The sequence below is a fragment of the Pan troglodytes genome, chromosome 3 (genome assembly GCF_028858775.2).
Source record: "Pan troglodytes isolate AG18354 chromosome 3, NHGRI_mPanTro3-v2.0_pri, whole genome shotgun sequence".
Taxonomy (NCBI): Eukaryota; Metazoa; Chordata; class Mammalia; order Primates; family Hominidae; genus Pan; species Pan troglodytes.
Window position 1 is genome coordinate 125,359,398 of NC_072401.2, and position 21,690 is coordinate 125,381,087.

Sequence of the window (21,690 nt, forward strand, 5' to 3'; positions counted from 1 at the left end):
ACATTTTATGTTGTGGAACACAATCTTGGGGAGGGGATGTCATCTATTTTCTGAAGTTCATCCATTAACTCTCTGGGGTCCACAGGATTTACATTAAATACTGGAATCAATGATTTATAAGGTAGCACAGTGAAGTTTGATTCTCACATCTAACATTACTAGAGTGTTAGGAAAATAAATAGGAGACATCTGTTCTTAGGAAAGTGATAATCTCATATGGAAGGCACAGCATACACTCATATAGAAAAGACCTAAGAATGCTTCAATGTGGTGTATCATGAGCTCAAATGCAAATTATACATATCAGGGGACAGAGAACAGCCACACTAGTGGGAAAGAGGAAAAGGATACAGGTAGATTCAAGTCAAGGGAAACATTTCAAGTAGATGCAAGGAGGAACAGGCAAGTGAACCCTTAAAAACTCAAAACTATTGTAAGAGTTGACAGACACATATTCTTGATCAAAGCAAGAAACCATATTAAAGAATAAAGAGAACAAGTTGATGGATTTCCTTGAATATCAAGCAGAAGTATTTAATGTAATTGCCTGGCAGTGGAGTACCACTGTAGTTAAACTGCAAAGATTTGATGTTGAGATGTATTTTAAAGAAGATGATTCTGTGTAGACAGGGAAAAGAGTGAGGACACCAGACTATATAGAAATCTACTTTAACTGTCAAGGGAAAAGTGAAATAAGGGCACATAGGGTGGTGATTATGCCAGCAGAATTAGAAAAACTGCTGATCAAAAATACGATTACAAGTAATAGGATGAATGTGCCAAAGCATTATAAAAAATGAAAAGGTAAGCACGAATACAAGCCCAGTGATTCAAAATTGTGGGAACAGCCTTTAAGGTGATGAGGACTTTAGACCCAGGTAACATATGTGTGACCTGAGAGCCTAGCTTCAGCTTTTGAAGAGGTGAGGTCGGGGGTGTTAAGGTGGTAATTTGGCATCCCAATAGTGAACTCTTGAAACAATTAGAGCAGAAGCAAGCAGTCTTAGATAATTTAAGACAGATTCAATAAATATGTCTACCAGAAAACTGGGATTTTTTACTTAAGTTTCTTACTGGTCCAACAAATTTATTTAGAATTTATTTTAGTGTTTAAATGTCTGCCTTGTAACATAGATGTTTTCTTAGTACTAAAAGCTGTTTATTTGGACAGCTTTTCATTCTTTTAAGATTTTGGAAATCATTGCAATGAGAATCCTTTCAATTTATGCTCTTTTGCAAAAATAAATTAATCTTGTTTAATTTAAACAAGTTAATCTTGTTTTACAATGAAAGCACTAAGGTACATAAAATGTTATCAGGAGAGATCTCACCAATTCTTAAAGCAAGAGTTAATTTTCCACACTGATTTCTTTCTGCAATGTTGTATCCTGGGACAAATTCTTTCATATCATTGTGTGTCTAGCTTTCTGATATAACTTGAATGTAGTTTTGGAACAAATGACATTCTTCAGACAATAGTAATTCTATTCAAGTCTGTTGAACATATCCACATAACACAGATATATATATATGTATATATATACATATATATACACATATATACATATATATACATAATACAATAACAATATGTCTCCTAAAAATCTATTTCTCAATGTCTTAAAGGACAGTGTTCAGGGCCTTCTTGAGGGGAAATGTTAGAGGTGGGTGGGTACATTACATATGATAAATTCACTCCAATATGTAGAATCCCTAAGTGTTTGGATTCTTCTCCCACACTATTTCAAGGCATTTATGACATCTCCACTTTTTATACTGGAGATCACTATTGAGTCCTAAGTTTACTAAAAGCATTCAGGCGAACACATTAGAACCACTTCTGACTGCTCCAGTTCACACACTGAATTTGGACTCTGGTACGTGCACATGTATATTGATAAACTCAGATCAGTCTGAATTTATGTTCTTCCCTATTTAGTCTAGTTCTCTAAGACTATTCTCACAGGTATCCTTCAGATATTATATAAGCATTTTTACATATATATATAATATTTATATTATATACTATTATAAAATCTGTTGTTATTTTGAATACCTAAGCCACTTTCTCTCAGATTTAACTTTTTAATTGCCCCTCAGGGTGTCCTAGAAACTAACTCTGGATGAGTACGGGTGTTTTATGTTGGCTAGAGATGCTGGTGAAAGTTTGTGTATTAAATTGGCTACTGAATTTCAGTGGAGAGACAAGAATTCCAGAGTATCAGAGGCCAAGCAATGAGGCGGAGAACTTAGTTGCTGAGGCAAAGAGGAAAAGCTGATAATAATCCCAATGTGTGATTCTGAGTGATGTTTGGTAATAGTCACTCAATCACTAAGTCCCAAAGCCCATATCAAGGAGTACTCCTCTAAGATCTACGTAATCTGTTTAAACTCAAATCTGGGCTTCTCTCCTTTCTTTTGAGGCTTTGCTCAAATGTCACTTTTTTGTGTGAGATTTTTCCTGCTAACCTATTTTACGTGCACATACCCCTATCTAGAACTTTATTCTCTCTGAAGTGTATGCTCTGTCTCCCCTAACATAACCAGAGGCATGTGAAAACAGGGAAGTTGAACACCTGAGGATGGACCTGAACTTGGGCCAGCACTAGAACAGCACTTGTGAAGGGCACACAATTTAAAAACCTTACCAAGGTAGAAAATATTTAAATGCAATAATTGAAGAAAAGTTAATGTGAAAAACCCATAATGAAAAAAATCAAAATTTTAACTAAAGATAACATCACTAATAATACCATGCTGAGCCATATTGGAGACTGAAGCAAAAGGAAAAATCAGTAATTCTGCTCTGGTGGTCTGGAATTTTCAAAATATTCCTTTCCCAGTAAAGGGTGAGCTGCAGCACCCAACACCCCTACAACTAAGAAAGAAGCACAGCATTTAAATAACATCTTTAGATTTTGGAGGGCACATATACCTCATTTGGGGATGTTTCTCTGATGATTGACTCACCCACAAAGCTACCAACTTTCAGTCAAGCTCAGAGCAGAAGTTTTTCCACTTGGTTCTAGCTGCTCATGCTACTTATATTTTAGGGAATTAATATTACTAATGGGTCTATGGCAGATAAGGATCTCCATAGAGATTGCAGAAAACCCTGATAGGATAATAGCAGCAGAGGCTCTGGGTTTGGGAACAAATAATTATCTTTCTCTCCTTCTTCTTCTCTCAATTTTGGCAATGTCCATCTCCCAGTTTAGAGACTGAAGTACTATATAGAGGCTTTCCACCTCTATATGCAGGTAGAATGTGTGCATATAAGTTAGGTTCTGTCAATCAGATATTTTTATTGCAGACTTTGGTTTAGAATCTAATGATCAAAAGAAGCAGATACCATGGACAATTCATTCTTCTGTGGGAAGAAGTAGCTCCTTAGTGTCCAGGGGTAGCTGGAGTTCTAGTGACAGCACCAGTGTCTGCTCAGTAATGGCAACAGTGGTGGTTTCACTGAACAATTCTGCACATTATTATAGTGTCATGTCTGACTGCATAGCCTCCAAACCTAGTTATGTGCCCCCTCTGGAAGTTGTGTGCCCCCTCTGGAAGTTGTGTGAGCTATCCTATTTACTTTACTTTCTTTATTAGGATTAGGTTACCCAGAGATTGTTTCTGTTACTCACTTGACTCATATATCAATGTATAGATCCCACCAAATGAAGAATAAACATCAAAATTTATTTCAATCTTCAGTAGTTTAGCCTCTTAAGAGAAAGTATATTTAATTTAGCTTTTCCATTAAACAGTACCTGAAACGTTACTCAAGCATTTCTTAATCGATCTTCCTTTTGCCTGTGCATAGTGACTTGCACATACAGTGTGAGTCACATAAATACTCTTGCTGAGTGAACAACAATGAATATGACTCATATTGTTAAGTAAATCATCCATTGTAATATATCCTAAATCCTTGCGTTACCACCAATTCTATATAAACAAACAAGGAGTAGTGGGTATTTGAGCAGATTTACAATGGTAGCCATTGTTACAGCACTGAGAAGGTATCCTTAGACAGGTGGACCTGTGTGAAATAAAGGAGGTACATTTCTCTTGGAGGAGCGGATCGTATTTTCAAATGTACTTTAGAACCTAGGATGCCTTGTGCAGTAATAACCAAAGCCTTAGAAGTTTAGCCTCTTTGAGAAATTCACAACTGGATCACAGTTCACTGCAGCTCAGTAGGTAAGAGGAAGCTTTGCATACACCTGGGATAAAATTGAGGCTAAAAGTCCCTGCTTAGTCATAGACACCCTCCCTTTCCTACTACTTGCATCTAGCAGATCCCAGTGGGCCTTCTGGATGCCTAAATCTGCCTGGCCTCACTGCCCAAGCATGGTGTGATTAAAAGAGATAGATGCCAAGAGGAGTTAAGGGTGCCAGCTGGGATGTTGAAAGCAAAGGCAAGTTCCTCAATGGTGAATGAATCTGTGTGTTTGCTGCTTCTCTGCCATGCATTTCACAATGAAGTTTAGCCTCTTTGGGGAAGTTATTTGGGGAATATCATAAAAATCTTCCTGAAGACAGACTGTAGTGATTTCTATTTGTGCCTTCATTTCATGTTTGGCTATGGGTTTCGATGGCAACAAGACTCCAGAGGCTGTGGAAACTGGTTAGCAAAGCTACTGATCAAGTGGGCCAAGGGAAACAAAAGCACACAGATTAGTCAGTGGTGAGTTTCATGCAGTTTACAAATGTGTCACTACTTCAGTGTCCTGTTCCTTCCCAGAGGATGAAGCCCCATGGTGCCATGTAAGTAGCTTCAGAGGTGAGTATTCTTCCTCTTCCCCCTGGGAAACAAGAAACTGAAGTTTTGTTAATGCAACAAATTCTTCGACAGACTCTGAGCTGTAGATAAGTAGAATCCATCCCCTCACAGGGAAGGCTTTTAGCCAGAAGTTTTTAGAGCAAAGTGATCCCCTACTGAAGGTGATAACCCAAGTGACATATTCAAAGATGTGACAAGCATGATAAATACACCTTCTTGGAAACTAGATCCAAAAAGCTATGTGTCCAGGGGTGGCTCCTGCCTGTCTCTAACACCTGTTCCCCTTACACCTATAAATGGTCAATGTTAATCAGTAGTGGTTACTTTTGGTGATGTTTCCTCAATCCCCAACCCAAGCCACCTTCATCTCCCAAATGACATTAGGTCCATGGCATACATGATAATCACTGGAATTCAAAGGTGGCATCAAAATTGGGAGATCTGCATCCTCTCATCCTTGCCAAGGCAATCACATTAATTCTGCTAACAGCTTGGTAAGTCAGCCAGCCTAGTAAACACTCCTGTCTTAGAAGAGAAATCTAGACATTCGTGTTGGTTCCTACTGTTTTTCCCCCTCTGTGTGATCTTGAGAATCTTGCCAAGGGGGCTGATGGCTGTCGTCTGATGATGCCATGTGAAGGCTTTAATGAGCTGGCATTTCCTGTTGCTGAGCTGCCATGTCTGAAGGCCAAAGCAAACAGGGTTTAGGCTCTTTGGATCCCAAACTGTTTTTGTCTCTTTCTCTTCCTACTTCTTATCCAGTCTGCAGGTCTGCTCACCTCTCTTTCTCAATCTCACCTGTGTACATGTGCAATATGAAGGTCAGATGCCAGGTGCTGCCTTCCAACCAGACCAAATCCTTGAGAAAAGTACGACCTGCGGGGAGCGGGGTGTGATGCCGGCTTTTTTCTGAGACACAGGGGAAACCTTGGCTAAAAGTGTTTCCTGTAAGTTGAGATGGCTGGAAGCCTAAAGCTGTTTTGCTTCAAAGTTCTTGTTACTGCTAATTGAAACATATGAGAAAGGAATAAAAATGCTGAAGTTAAGAAAGTAGAAGTTGGGAGTAGGAAAGTAAGAAAGAGTATTGCCAACTCAACTGGCCTAAGCATTTATTTGCAATGTTTCTTACTATATGGTAATCAATGAATTATATCTTCATACCAGTAAAAAATGACAATGCCATAGAAGAATTTTGGTTTAATGTCATTTCTTAAAAGTGTGGGTTAATTCACACTGGCAAGGCTGCAGAGTTGGCAGGTTAGTGACTGTCCTTCTCTAGGACAGGTGAATGGCAGTTTTAGACTTGGGCAGGGCATGACTTGCACAGATCTCTGCAGTAGCCCAGGGCACCAGCAGTTGAGGGTCAAGAATTTTGGTATCCTTATGTATCAAGATCACAGGATAATGCTTTTCTCTGTCTGTTGTCAGGGATGGAATGGGGTGACACATGAAATAAAGGGAGAATCTAGGGCATTGTTTTCTTCCAATGTTTTTGTTTGTTTGTTTGTTTGTTTTTTTTGAGGCGGAGTCTCGCTCCGTCTCCCAGGCTGGAGTGCAGTGGCACGATCTCGGCTCACTGCAAGCTCTGCCTCCCAGGTTCGCGCCATTCTCCCGCCTCAGCCTCCCGAGTAGCTGGGACTACAGGCGCCCACCACCGTGCCCGGCTAATTTTTTTTTTTTTGTATTTTTTAGTAGAGACGGGGTTTCACTGTGTTAGCCAGGATGTTCTCGGTCTCCTGACCTCGTGATCCGCCCGCCTCGGCCTCCCAAAGTGCTGGGATTACAGGCGTGAGCCACTGCACCTGGCCTCTTCCAATGTTTTGAGGGTAACATACCTACTATAAAATATCTTGGCCAAGGTATCACAACCCTAAAATTCAGGCAACTATTTATCATTTTCCCTCAACATTTTTCACTGAAATACTCCTCCACAGGGCCATTCAGATTCTTCCAAATTTCTTATTTTGTTTCCTCTATTTTGTGCTTTTCCAAGCGTCAGGAAATATATTTATTTTTATTGCAGGAAGAAATTAGTATTTCTGAGACTACATAGATCACCAGTTTTCTCTTGAGGATGACCATTTTCCCAGAACTAATTGAATCTGACTCCTTCCTCTCTGCAGCTTCATCAGGAAATATGGTTTTGCTCAATGTAGCAGTGTCAACTTAGTAACTGGACAACTCATGTGCTAACAATGCTGGACAGTTTTCTCTAAATTTATAATTTATGCTACAATGGTTCTTTTTCTTTATTGTATTGGCTTTGATGGAGTAACACGTCAAAATGGCTAAAGGGTACAAGCAATTAATGTAAATTATTAGTGAAATGCTACACATAAAAGACATTAAACATTCAACATTGTGGTTTGTAAACAGTAGGCAGGGAGTTATACCAAAAAGCCCATTTGTAGGCAAATATTTAGTTTTGACTTCTTCAAAGTTGTATGAAGATGAGAGACAATCCTAAACCCCAGAGGAGGGAGCTTATAAGAACAAGTTGACAATGAGCCACATGGAAACAAATTCATGAAGAGGCCACAGACCTAGAAAGAGCTGGAAACATTGACCAGGCAACAAAGAAGACCAGACCAGGAGAATGAGGCCAAAGCCTTCCTAGTGCATGAAAATGACAAAGATTTGCTGATTATTTAGCCTCAAAAACTGCATAGAAACAACCAATTGCCGGGCCATGGATCCTGAATCTGATCATCCATGAAGAAGGCGTGAGTAGGCCTCAGGCACATGGGCTCCAGAAGTGACAACTAAATAGCAGGATCCTGGGACAGTGAGCTGTTACTCATTTTCACATTCTACTATCTGGATGGAAGGAGGAGTGAGGAAGATGCATTTTTTTTGTTTTGTTGGTCTTATTACCAATTTAGTATGTTAATTAGTTTTAAAAAATAGAAAATGAAAACAAGAAAAAAAAGGAAAAAGCAATTACCTAGTTTGGTTAATATGGTTAGGCTCTGTGTCCCCACCCAAATCTCACCCTGAATTCTAATAATCCCCATGTGTCAAGGGTGGGGTCAGGTGGAGATAATTGAATCGTGGGGGTGGTTGCCCCATACTGTTGTGGTAATAGTGAATAAGTCTCATGAGATCTGGGTTTTATAAATGGGAGTTCCCCTGCACGTGCTCTCTTGCCTGCCATCATGTAAGTCGTGGCTTTGCTCTTCTTTCACCTTCCACCATGATTATGAGTCCTTCGCAGCCATGTGGAACTGTGAGTCCATTAAACCTCTTTCCTTTATAAATGACCCAGTCTCAGGTATGTCTTTATTAGAAGCAAGAGAATGGACTAATACACTGGTATTTCATACTTGAATAGAATATCTTCACATGTATATCTCACAGGCATTTCAAATTCAATATAGCCTACATTAAACTATTAATATTCCCAAATCTTCCCTTCAAAATATAGACTCCGGTCTTAGTTAATGATACTGCTGTCTAACTAATCACTCAGGCCAGATACCCAGGATCATTCATGATTTCTCTTTCTCCCTTTCCTTGGTCCCACCATGTCTTATTAATTTGATTATCTAAATTATTCTGGAATTAATTTTCTCCTCCCTAGTTCCCTGCTGTTGCCTTACCTTATAGACATGTTATCTTTCACACAAATGACTGAAATAGTCTCTAATCAATCTACCAGATGTAAGTCTCTCTCCTACAAATCTCTTATAGTCAATATCATTAGTCTATCTAAAACAAAATGTTGACTATATTTCTCTTTTAAATGCACTTCAATCTTTTTGCTAACTGCCTAGCAGAACTCACAAACTATCTGCCCACTTGTTTAATCATCAGGATATTTTATGTTGTATGGCTTGAGCCAAACAAATGAATAAGGATATAGAAAAGCTTTCATCATAAAGAAAATTTTGCTTAATTATCTATATTAAAATTAAATACTTTCAATTATTAGAAAACAACTTTCAGAGAGTGAAATTTCAAGATACATTGAATGAGGAGATATTTGCAATTAATATTTCTGGTAAAGGACTTATATTCAAAATATGAAAGGTTCTCTTAAAATTTAATTTTAAGAGGTAGCCAACCCAATTAATAAAACAAGCAAAGGATTAACAGGCATTGCATAACAAAGTATATCTCAATGACCAATAAATATACGAAAAGGAGCTCAAGTTAAAAACATGATGGACTATTACTATCTGTCTATCAGAATGGCTAAGATGAAAATTCCAGACCATGTGAGAGAGGACACTAAACAGGAGGAATGTTCATACATTGTTGGTGAGAATGAAATTGGTAAAACACACTTGTACCAACGCATTCTATGGCAGTATTCCCTAAGCTGAATATATGCATGCCTTATGAAAGCAATTCTACTTTAGGTAAGTACACAATAGAGAGTCATAAATATCCATCAAAAGACAATGCAAACATCCATCAACAATAGAATAGATAAAGCAACTGTGGAATACTTTACAAAAACAAGAATAAGAAACCTAATGCCACATTCCAAACATAAATCTCAAAACCACAATGATCAGTAAAAGAAATCAGATGCAAAATGTGTCCATGCTGAATTATTCCACATATGTACATATCAAAACCAGAGAAAACAAATCTGTGATATGAGAAATCACATCAGTAATTACTCTTTGAAAAAGCGATGGGTACTAATCAGGAGGAGGCTCAAGGGGACTTTCTAAGAAGCTTGTACGATTCTATTTCTATTTCACTGCTTGGTAAGTGGGAGTGTTCACGTTGTGAGGGTTCATTGAGCCTTACATTTTTTATTGTTCTTTTTTCTGTCTATATATATATATCCTTCAGCAAAAAGCCTTAGATTATATCATTGAAAAAATAAATACAGGAACACTTTTTAATGAGACAGATAATTTTTTAATGCAACTTAATCAAACTGATTTTATTCCTGCTTTTAGACTATATTTTCTTTGTACATATCCAATTTGTATTATACAACTTCATCCTTACTGATTTATTTTCTAACATACAAGTTATACTATTGCCTTTCAAGGGCTTTAAATGAGCCTCTGTCCTTCTCACCATGTATTTTACAACAGAAAATCCATCCACTGAATAGCTGTTAAATTACTAAAGTATGCTCTCTTCCTGCCTATATCATATTACTTAGGAGAGGAAAATTTTATAGCCCATGAAAATTTAGGTACTCACCTAACATAATTATAAAATCTGTACTCACAAGGATTACTCATTAATTTGTTCTAATATAAAAATAAACACATTATTATAAAAAATAAAATATTTTTTGTCTCTGGGCCTTATATAACACAAGATTACTGAAAAAATAAAAATATATATTATGACACATTTGTTGCTCTTTCTCTTCCCTTCATATTAAAATAAAAAAAGATGTGTCAGTAAATAATCAGTATGATATTTATCAAGAAATCAAGAATGTATAAAACCAAAGTCTAGAGAGCTCATGAGAATTAACAACCCTAAATATTTTTCAATCTTTATGCTTAGAATTCCACATTTATTAATCTCAACTGATATACTTGAGACTAATAAATGTGGAATTCTAAGCATAAAGATTGAAAAATATTATATAAAATTTTATCAAAGGCTGTTTAAGAGGAACAAACCCTTACTTGATGACACACTTCTTTGGAAAAGAGTGAATTTCTAGGAATTGTCAAAGACTCGTTTACTACAAAAATATATTTATTGTATTAGAATATATTTGTCATTGTTTCCAATGATAAGGCTTAAAAATATTTAAGAAGGATTCAGGCTGAAAAGTATTGTGTAAAGCATAAAATTCAGGTGTAAGTACTAAGAAATTTTGAAGACTTAACAAACAGGCAAGGATCAAATACTTCTTGTTACGTAAATCATGTTTTATTTGTAGAACATTGTGAAGCATTCATAACAAAATCTGAGATTCACCTGGTTTCAGTTTCAAGTAAATGTGAAACTCAGACTGGTTCAGCAAAAGTTTTGCCAAGGTTCATAAACTTTCATCAATGTGGGCTGATTTTTTTGGAAGGGGGTGGGAAGTAGGACTATCCAATAATTTTTACCATGTTTGGACTAGATTTCTTTGCAAATGAAAACATGCAGATGAAAGCCAAAGGAGGTAAAATGCAGACAATCTTATGCTTACTTTTTATAAATACCATCTGGTGCAAATTTTCTTTACACTTTTAAGAAAAGTTTTATGTCCTTTTTGGCAGGCCAAAAAAAAATCTTAGTTTGATCTTCTTTTCTACATAGAAAACTTACAACAGAAAATTACCTGTGATGCCACTTTTCATGAAAAACCAATAGAACTGAACGTAAGTATATTTATATAGCAATAACAGTATCAATATTACTGTTTTAAATGGTTTATGGGTATTATATAATTTACTCTTACTACAATTCTCTATGGTAGGTCCTTTTACAAACAAAAGTAAGTTTTAGAGAAAGATTAAATAACTTGTCCAATGTCATGCAACTTAAGTTGCAAAACCAAAATTTAACCCAGGGAATATAACTATAGAGACCAGACTCTTAACCATTATAATATTGTGGCAGTCACTACTATTCTAGTTGCCTATCCCAAATTCATTCTTCTTTTCTTTCTTTGTACTAAGACATCAGCAATGATTACTGTACAGAGGAATAGAAGGAGACTGGACTTTTGATTATTTCATTGATCCCGTTACGAACCTAGTTCTTTCTACTTCTAGATTCCTTGTTACCAGAGAAATAGAAAAGTCTTTACTTATTTAAGCCTCATTATAACTACTCCTAAAGGGTCAGTGATATTACCTCCCACCTTGTCTTATCATAATTATAGGTGTAAAAAAGACAATCAATCAGTACCCAACACAAAATCTGAATGTAGTTGTACTATTAAGGCACAGTCTTTCTGAGAAAACCAAGAGCTTACAAAGGGGTTTGGGAAGCTTGGTGTTCAAGTATTGATGAACTGTCAGAAGCAGAAATATTTAGGAATTGGTTGATTATTTTTGGCTAGGAAACTGGTTATCTGAGTGAGACTATCACTGATATGTTGACTTGCAGAAATATATTTACTCAGTAAGGTTACCGCTAATTGGCTGACCTCAGAAATAACAGATTGTCACTCAGTGGTTGCCTTTCTATGGCACGGTTACAGAAGCAAGATTTCACTTTGATATGGTTTGGATGTATGTCCCCTCCAAAGCTCAAGTTGAAATGTAATCTCCAGTGTTGGCAGTGGGCCTGTTTGTGTCATGGGGGTGGGTCCCTCAGAAATGCTTGGTGCTGTCCTCACGGTAATGACTGAGTTCTCACTCTATTAGTTCACATTAGAGCTGGTTGTTTAAAAGATCCTGGAACCTCCTTCTCTCTCTTGGTCCCTCTCTCACCATGTGACACATCTGGTCACCTTTGTCATCTGCCACAAGTAAAAGCTTCTGGAGGCTTCACTAGAAGCCAAGCAGATGTTGGTACCATTGTTGTACAGCCTTCAGAACTATATGCAAAATAAACCTCTTTTCTTTATAAATTACCCAGGCTCAGGTGTTTCTTTATAGCAACACAAAATGGACTGACACATACATATTTACTTGAACGTTTAACAGCTTGGTTCTGGTGGTTATTTGTTGGTATGATAAAGAACAAACAGTTCTTTCCTATAAGGATAATGGCTTCTTACCTTCAAAAAGTTTCATACAAATAGTAGGATGATCACCAAGAAGTTACAGTAGTTCAGGATTTCCTAGACTAGATTTTGAGTATCTTTATTTTTGTATCTTGACCTTATGCTAAAAATTAAGGGATATTCATACTGTTTGTTTGATTTGGTTTAGCTTTTAGAAAGTAACATACCCATTCTCACTTTATAATACTGATGTAAAAATCCTGTTATGCGAATAAATAAATAAAACGCAGGGACTCTGCAGAGAAAATGTGCTTTAAAATTTTTTTCTAAAACACTTTCTACCCATTTGAAAAACTGAGTTTCAAAAGACTGAATTACTTTCATTAAAAAAGCAAAATAAAACTCATGTTTCTCAACTTTTAATCTAATTGTTTCTCAAAACCTCAAAATAAAATGACTGCATTAATTATTTAGTCTTAGGATAGAATAAACAAGAAAATGCGATATGCAATGCAAATGGATTTTGAGGTATTTATTTTGAGAAGATGATTGAAAGAGGAAATCAATCAGTCATTAAAATTCAGCTCGGATTTACAATTTTCATAAAATTAATATGTAAGTATAACTAAGTATACTTCTACTCATTTTCACTTAAATCTATCAATATATAGTCTTTCCTCAGTATCCTTGGGGAATTGCTTCCAGGACCCCCATGGATACCAAAATCCACCAGTGTTCAAGTTCCTTATATGAAACGTTGTCGTATTTGCATGTATTTGCATATAACTTATGTAAATTATCCTGTATACTTTAAATCACATCTAGATTACTTATAATACCTAATACAATGTACATTCTGTGTTAATAGTTTTGATGCTACACTTTTAGGAAATAATGACAAGAAAAAGTCTGTACATGTTTACTACAGATGGAACCATTCATTTTTTTCCCCATGGATTTTCAATCAGTGATTGATTGAATCCATTAATGGGGAACCAATGGATATGGAGACCCAACTGTATATGAAATAAATATATAGTGGTGATCTTTTAAAAATAAGTAAGTTTAGTGTTAGGCTAGAAGAAACAATTTTCCTTATTAGGTGTTAGTACAAAACTTTAATTTATGAATTGTTTTATCCCTGGAGATCACTTTGATATGCAAATTGCATTTAGGAAAATAAATTTCAAACTGAGTAAAATTATTGTTTGAATTTTTAAAAGTATAAATATAACATACCAGTTTTCTTAAAATAATAAAGGAAGTAACAAAATCAAAATATATTAGTGGAAAATCAGTATATTGTCCGTTAAAATGAAAATACTTCCACATTTAGAAGCTTCTGAAATAGTAATTTCATTGTTAATTAAACACTAACAGTTACATGCCATATGGCCATATGTTACCATGGTTCTTTGCTATGATAACCCATTCTACTTCTAAAGTTAAAATTGATTTAGTGAGCAGTCCAGACAATATAAGACCCTGTACTTACTTTTGCCCTCTGAAAGGGATATGCATATTTTCGGGTTAGGTGTTCCATGGTCAGCCAATTTCAGACTGTGGGGAAAGACAATTGTTCATCAGTGGTGCTCTGCGAGAATGATGACTAGAGTACAACCCAGAGAGAATTAGAGTACTAACATAACTGGACTCTCCCTGAACAAACCTTTGAGTAAGTGTACAGATTGTTGGGAATTACTAGGAAGAAAGAGGGAGTTGAGTTACTAAAACATATAATTCATAACTGAAGGCAGAAATGGTTTCTTGAAATGGCCTGGTGTTTATATTAAGGATGCCCCAGGCTGAAGTACTGTGAAACTATGGCACTATGGTATATAAAACTTGTCATAATTACAAAGCTACTGAAAAAGCACTTAATACTTTTATTCAATTTCAGTTTGCTAAAGTACAAGCAAACTTAAGTAAACTATAATGCATACATGAATATCTTCTTACAAATTTTCTTACGTGAAAAAAATTACTAGTTAAATCATATTGCTTTGATACAGACTTGGTTTTTTGTTTTTTTGAGGGGGGCAGCATTCATAAATAGGAGTTGTGCAGGGGCATATGATGTGCTATTTTTAGAATCCTGTCCTGTTTCCATTTTCCTTTCAATTCCACAGAACAAATGGAAGTATTTAAGAATCCTATACACAAATCTGAATGACCTTACAATTCTTTATTCAAATAAAATTCTTGTATTTTTATAGATCACATGTATAATTGAAAGTCAAGCAGCCAAGGACAAGCTTTCACAATGATCGCACAGCAGACTCTTGTGACTACTTTCAGGCTTGAGTTTTAAAACTTGAACATTATGTTACTAGGTGTTTTGTTGAAACCTTTTCTATTGCCATGAAGAGCTGGAGAAAGGAGATAAATTACATAGTTAATAAGTCATCCCTTAGTGGAGCAAATATACAAATTCATAGCTGCCTAAACATGAGTTTGGTAAGGTTTATAATAAAAAGATTATAGTTATTTTCTCAGGAAATAAAACTAGCCAAGTGGTAGGATTGTTCTCTAAAACAGATGCTATTTATTGCATGTGTATTCCCATTTATTATAATTTCCTGGCCCCTTTGTAGTTCAATCCTGACAACTGTAAGTCAACAGAAAAGATGAGACACAGTGGTAAATCAAAGTGAAGAACAATTATTTAAATAAGTGGAAAACATGCTTGGTATTGAGGTTATAGCCAATTTTTGTAGTATTTAACAGAAAAAGGGTACAGCGTCTGATAGTGCCAAGAGTATAACCAACAGCATTTTCAAAGTCATAAGACCATTTAGTTATTTGGCCTAAATATGCAGAAGAGTAACTAATGCATGGAACATATCAATTGCATTTATTGTTAAGAAGGCTTTTAAAAGTGAAACCACCAATCCTTCAGGCTATTTCTAATTTATTCACTTAATCATTCTGACTTTTGGTAGAAACTTCATCTTCTTCTGGTCAGTCCTAACACAGTAATCTTGGGTTCCATTTGTAACCATGTGCTTGGCTAGGACATTCATTAGAGGTAACACATTCTGTTCTTGATAGCAATCCAGTTGCTTAGCCTCTACCCCAGAAGATTGTATTAAATATGACACTGTTGAGCACTGTGAAATTTCTCTTTGTTTAGACAACACTTGAAGCATATCCTGTGTGTAATATACCAAGGGTAAATGGTGGTCAATCATCTGTTCTTGAAGGCTGCAAGTCTGTCAGTCTTCAATTTAATCACCTTCAGTATGTATACTTTCTTTATTTTTCCACAAGAAAAATGTTCTGAGCATACTGCTGGCTCTGTAAAGCTACAGGATATACTATATAGCTTATTTCTCAATGAAGTATGTTGAATCTTTAACATTGGTTAAAACTGGAAAAAATAAATAACTTTGAACTATATTATAAACTGTCTTCCATTTAAGTCTTGAGTTTTATATCACTAAAATGAGATAGTTAAAGCTGTTGTTTTGACCTATTATGAGTGTTTAGCACATATCCTTCCAGGATTTTCCACCTTGTTTGACACACTTCTTTACGTTTTATTTAAAAAATATAGCATAAGCTTTACAATAGCACATGTGTAATGTAGTCAGTTCAAATGCTGTCTATATAAACTTGACAAGTTTAATTCATGGAAGAAACTGAAATGTTAATAAGGTCATTGTCAGAAGGTTACAACATTTCACTGCTGTAATTGTTATTATTATTTTATCTCTCTTAGCAACAGATTATGGTTTGTTAAAGCTAAATAATTCCTTAGAAGACTGACATTGAGTTGACTTGATTTGTAATATGGAGTGTGCTGGTTAAACTACAAAGAATTAATCCTATTATATTTCACAAATAGCACCTGCTCAAGTCTGCTATAGTTGTCTGTCTACATGGAATGTGTCAGAGCAAAATTTGGCAGGACTGACAGACTGAATTCCCAAAAACTCAGAATATTTGTTCTTTATGAAACCTGAACTTTTTTTTACTACCAAGTATTTGTTTGGAAATTAACCCTGAATTAGCCAGTTTCAAATTACTCTGTCATCACACTTTTTTTTCAAGAATGGATCTCTCTCTGTTGTCCAGGCTGGCAGGCATTGGTGCATGCAAAGATTACTGTAACCTAGAACTCCTGGGCTCAAGAGATCCTCCCACCTAAGCCTTCTGAGTAGCCAGGACTACAGGCACATGCTGCCATGCTTAGCTAATTTTTTATTTTTTGTGGAGATGAGGTCTCACTCTGTTTCCCAGGCTGGTCTCAAACTCCTGGCTTCAAGTAATCCTCTTGCCTCCACCTTCCAAAGTGCTAGTATTATAGGCATGAGCCACTGTGCCCAGCCACAGCATGATTTATTCAGTGTGAGATATATAATTAGTATTAAATGCTCTAATATGAGTCTTCTAAAATATCTTTCAAGGGGAATTCAGAATCTTCTAGAGTATCATTGGATACAAAGAAATACTAGTGAACTTGGATATAATGTATTTTGCAGGTTCAGTAAGTAGCTTTATCCAGTTCATTTGGTAAATTGATTATAAAAATGTTCTCTACCCCCTGAGCATTATACTCTGCTGCATGACTTTACAGACCCTGAGTTACAGAAATAGCACATTTTTTCCCTGATATATATCTGTAACTCAGGGTCTGTAAAGTCCCTGGATATATATATATATATATCCAGATATATATATCTGGACTGGCCTTATGATTTGATTTTGCCAATAGAATGCTTTGCCAGTTTTCACTCTTCAAGAAAATTAGCTTGTTTTTACATTCTCTCTCTCCCTTTCTCTCTCTCTCTCCTGACCCTGCCATCACCTCCAAAACAAGTTTGGGCTAGCCTGCTAAAGAGTAACAGATCACTTATAGTAGATGTGATGCTTCCCTTCCTGGGACTTTCTAAACCAATCAACCCTAGATTACCTGTCAGCTTTTTGTAGACACTTGAGTGAACCCAGACAAGATCAGCCGAGACAAGTTCAGATCAGCAGAATCACTCAGCTGATTAAGAGACTCATGAGAAATAATAAACTGTTTTAAGCCACTAAGTTTTGAGGTGATAGTTTTTATGCAGCAGAAAAGCAAAAGGGCTTGCTAAGCAATGATCAGGCTCTTTAGTCCTAACAATAAATTGATTTCTAAATTATTACATCAGTCAGCCTGAAATATCAAAGGGAAAAGGCCTGAGAGAACCCTAAGTTTTTACCTCTGGCTCACCTTCAGGCACCACACAGTCAGGAAGTGATGGCTGGAGCAGAGTGGTAAACAGTTTGCCAAAGAGTTGAAAGACTGTAAAAAACAGGTGATGTATAAAGACTAAAAAAGCATATTTTCTTTTTTTTTTTTTTTTAGCTCCTGAAGTTTAAGAAAATTGTTAAAATGCTAGCTGACCACTAAGCTAATAAAACACAAACTACAGTGGTCACACAAGACAAAGAATACAGACTATAAAAACATAATTTAGAAAAGCTGCTAAAAAATAAAACCCACAACAACAAACTTGAGAGTGAAGATAATCTGATTTCCAGAGCTGTCACATTATAATATCCAAAATGTCTAGTTTTCAAGAAAAAATTACAGGGCATTCAAAGAAAGAAGAAAGTATGCCCTATTCACAGGAAAAAATAAATTAGTAGAAAAGCTTCTGGAGAATCCCAGATATTAGATTTGCTAGACAGATTTTAATCAACTATTTAAATATGTTGAAATAGCTAAATGAAACCATGGAGAAAGAATGAAAGGACACCAGGAAAATAATGCTTCACAAAATAGAAAATGTCAATAGATAAAAATTATTTAAAAAGAGCCATATAAACTTTCTGGAGCCAAAAATACAATAATTGAAATGAAAAGTTCACTAGAGGAATTCAATAGCTAATTTGAGCAAAAAGAAGAAAGAATCAGCAAATTTGAAAACAGATTAATTATGGTTATCTATTCCAGGGAGTCAAAAAAATAAAAATAAAGAAAATGAATGAAGTCTAAGAGATTTTCAGGTCATTATCAGGCTCACTAACATATGAATAATGGGAGTTCTGTGGGAGAGGAGAAAAAAGAGCAAAAAGAATATTTTAAAAACAATGGTCATAGTTCTCTAAATTTGATGAAAGACATGACTCTAAACATACAAGACACTCAAAGAACTCCAGGTAAGATAAATTTAAAAGAGATCCACACTGAAACACGTTATAGTCAGATTGTCAAAAGCAAAACTGGCTACATCATTTTACTTTCCCACCAGCAATGTACAGGCATATCTCACGGATATGGCAGGTTCAGTTTTATACCACTGCAAAAAAAGTGAGTATTACAATAAAGTGAGTCACACAATGTTTTTGGCTTCTCAGTTAATATAAAAGTTATGTTTATACTATACCATAGTCTATTAAATGTGCAATAACATTATGCCTAAAAAATAGTTTATGTGCCTTTATTAAAAAATACTTCATGATAAAAATGTTAATGAGCCTCTGAATCTTCAGTGAGTCTTAACTGAGAGTTTTCCCTCATGCCTCAATGTGATGGCTGCTGACTGATCAGGGTGGTGGTTGCTGAAGGCTGGTGTGGCAGTGACAATTTCTTAAAATGAGACAACAATGAAGTTTGCTGCATCGATGGACTTTTCCTTTCATGAAATATTTCTCTGTTGCATGCAATGCTGTTTGATAGCACTTTATCCACAGTTTCAAAATTGTGGAGTCAATCATCTCTAACCCTGCCACTGCTTCATCAACTAAGTTTATGTAATATTCTAAATCCTTTGTTGTCATTTCAACAATGTTCACAGCATCTTCACTAGGAGTGGGTTCCATTTTGCAAAAACATTTTCTTTGCTCATCCATAAGAAGCAACTTCTCATTTGTTAAAGTTTGATCATGAGGTTGCAGCAATTTAATCTCATCTTAAGGCCCCACTTCTAGTTCTCTTGCTATTTCCATCATCTGCAGCTACTTCTTCCACTGAAATATTGAACTCCTCAAAGTCATCCATGAAGGTTTGAATTAACTTCTTCCCAACTACTATTAATGCTGATATTTTGACTTCTTCTCATGAATCATGAATGTTCTTAATGGCATCTAGAATGGTAAATTCTTTCTAGAAGATTTTTAATTTACTCTGCTCAGATCCATCAGTGGAATCACAGTCTATACCAGCTATAGCCTTACAATATGTATTTCTTGAATCATAAGACTTGAAAGTTGGAACTATTTCCTGATTCATGGGCTACAGAATGAATGTTGTGTTAGCTTCATCTAACCTATTTATCTCGGCTTTTGATATGCCTTCCTTACTAAGCTTAATCATTTCTACCTTTTGATTTAAAGTGGGAGATTTGAGACTCTCCCCTTCACTTAAACACTTAGCATCCATTATCTTGTTATTACTTGGCTTCATTTCAATATTGTTGTGTCTTAGGGAATAGGGAGGCCCAAGAAGAGAAAGAGATGGGGCAACAGCTAGATGGCGAAACCCTCAGAATATGCACAGCATTTATTGACTAAGTTTGCAGTCTTCTATGGGCACGGTCTGAAGTACCCCAGAACAATTACAATAGTATCATAAAATCACTGATTTCAAATCACCATATGTAATAATGAAAAAGTTTTAAATATTGTGAGAATTATCAAAATGTGACACAGAGACATGAAGTGAGCGCATGTTTTTGGAAAAAATGGCACTGACATATTTGCTTGACACATTTGCCACAAACCTTTCATTTGTTAAAAAAAAAAAATCCAAAGTAAACATTATCTGCAAAGTGCAATAAAATGAAGCAAGATAAAACAAGTTATGCTGGCATGAGTGTTCTCATTTCTCTGTATACTCACCAACACTTGTTAATATCCATCTTTTTTTTTTATTATACTTTAAGTTCTAGGGTACATGTGCACAACGTGCAGGTTTGTTACATATGTATACATGTGCCATGTTAACATCCATCTTTTTTAGTAAAGTCATCTTAGTGAGTGTGAAGTGGTATCTCATTTTTGTTTTTATTTGCATTTTGCTAATGGCTAATAATCTTGAGCAATTTTTCATGTGCTTGTTAAAAAATGTCTTAAACTGGCAATTGGAGAAAACATTTTGGTCTTTGATCCAGCTGACATGAAGGTAATTTAGTAAATTTACTCAATAAGACATATTCGATTAGTCACCTATTCTGCTGACAGAACTGGGTATATGACCTCCCTTCTCAATGAGGACAACTTGATTAAAGAAAACTTGCCTGGAGCCTATGACGTCGTCCTACAGAAGGAAGCAAAAGAAACATCATCCAAACATTTCAAGGGGAATTTATCTCCAAAAAGCGTTCACTATAGAGATGTGCATAATATTTCAGAAGCTGTTCTTCATTTTCCATATTTTACAAGATGCCCTGGACTCTATGAAACAGGAACAGAAAAGTGTAATCTGAGGACTAGTTGAAATGAAAATGTGAGAAGAAACGAAAATGTGAGAAAAAATGAAGAAAATGATGATAACTCATAAAGGTAAAATTTCAAGATTAACAGAATTAAAATCTCCATTTGAGGTAATGAAAAACATAAATGGCATTAGAGGATACTAGCAAGGTGAAGAACAATAATAAGAAACTCTCCTTGAATTAATTAGAAAATGACAAAAATGTTAATGATAAAATGGTTTACGAAGATTAAAAAAAGAGACTGAAGCCAATGGAAAAATTAAATACATAGCTAAGAAAAATATCTAAACAACCTTTCAAATGACACAGTTCAGATGATCTCAACAGATCTCTAGGTCACCCCTCTCTAACTCCTTGAGAATTAATCATAGCTGGCTTACCACCATTCTCTTCAATACTTCTCCTCGCATGATTCTTGATTTTTGGAAATTACAATATTCACATAGATGATACCTCTCACACCCTAGCCTCTTAGTTCCTTAACAAGCATCCACTCCAATATTCAAAAATAATGATGTAAAATTACTGAAACTACATTCCCTGTGGGACCTCAGATTTAGAAATCTCACTCTCCGCCTACTTCCTACTTGCTCTATCTCACTCTCTCCAACACATGTAAACAATTATTCTGCTTCTCCAGCAACCTATGTTCCATGAAGCATTTTTGCTTCCCTCTCCAAGTACCACTTTCCCTCTTCCTCAGCTTATCTTTTAGCACCAATCATTATAATCATGCCTGTACACCACCAACTCCTGTCTTCCCCATACCTTTGCCACAACTGCCTGGCAAAACCTAAACCCTGGTTAAATCCAGCTCTCTGCCTACTCAATTTCTATAGCCATGCAATAGAATAGTGTAAAAATGCAAAACTATGTTGAATGGCCTTACTTGAAATTGCTGA

The 21,690-nt window shown here is 35.7% G+C and overlaps 1 long non-coding RNA gene across 1 annotated transcript in view; it reads right to left on the reverse strand.

Annotated features, from left to right (window-relative positions):
- Window positions 1–21,690, reverse strand: part of LOC129143765 (uncharacterized) — a 277,822-nt gene that overhangs the window by 113,082 nt on the left and 143,050 nt on the right. Inside the window, exon 3 of the long non-coding RNA XR_008547607.2 lies at window positions 13,867–13,931. This is a non-coding gene — a long non-coding RNA (uncharacterized LOC129143765). The remainder of the gene's footprint in view (window positions 1–13,866; window positions 13,932–21,690) is intronic.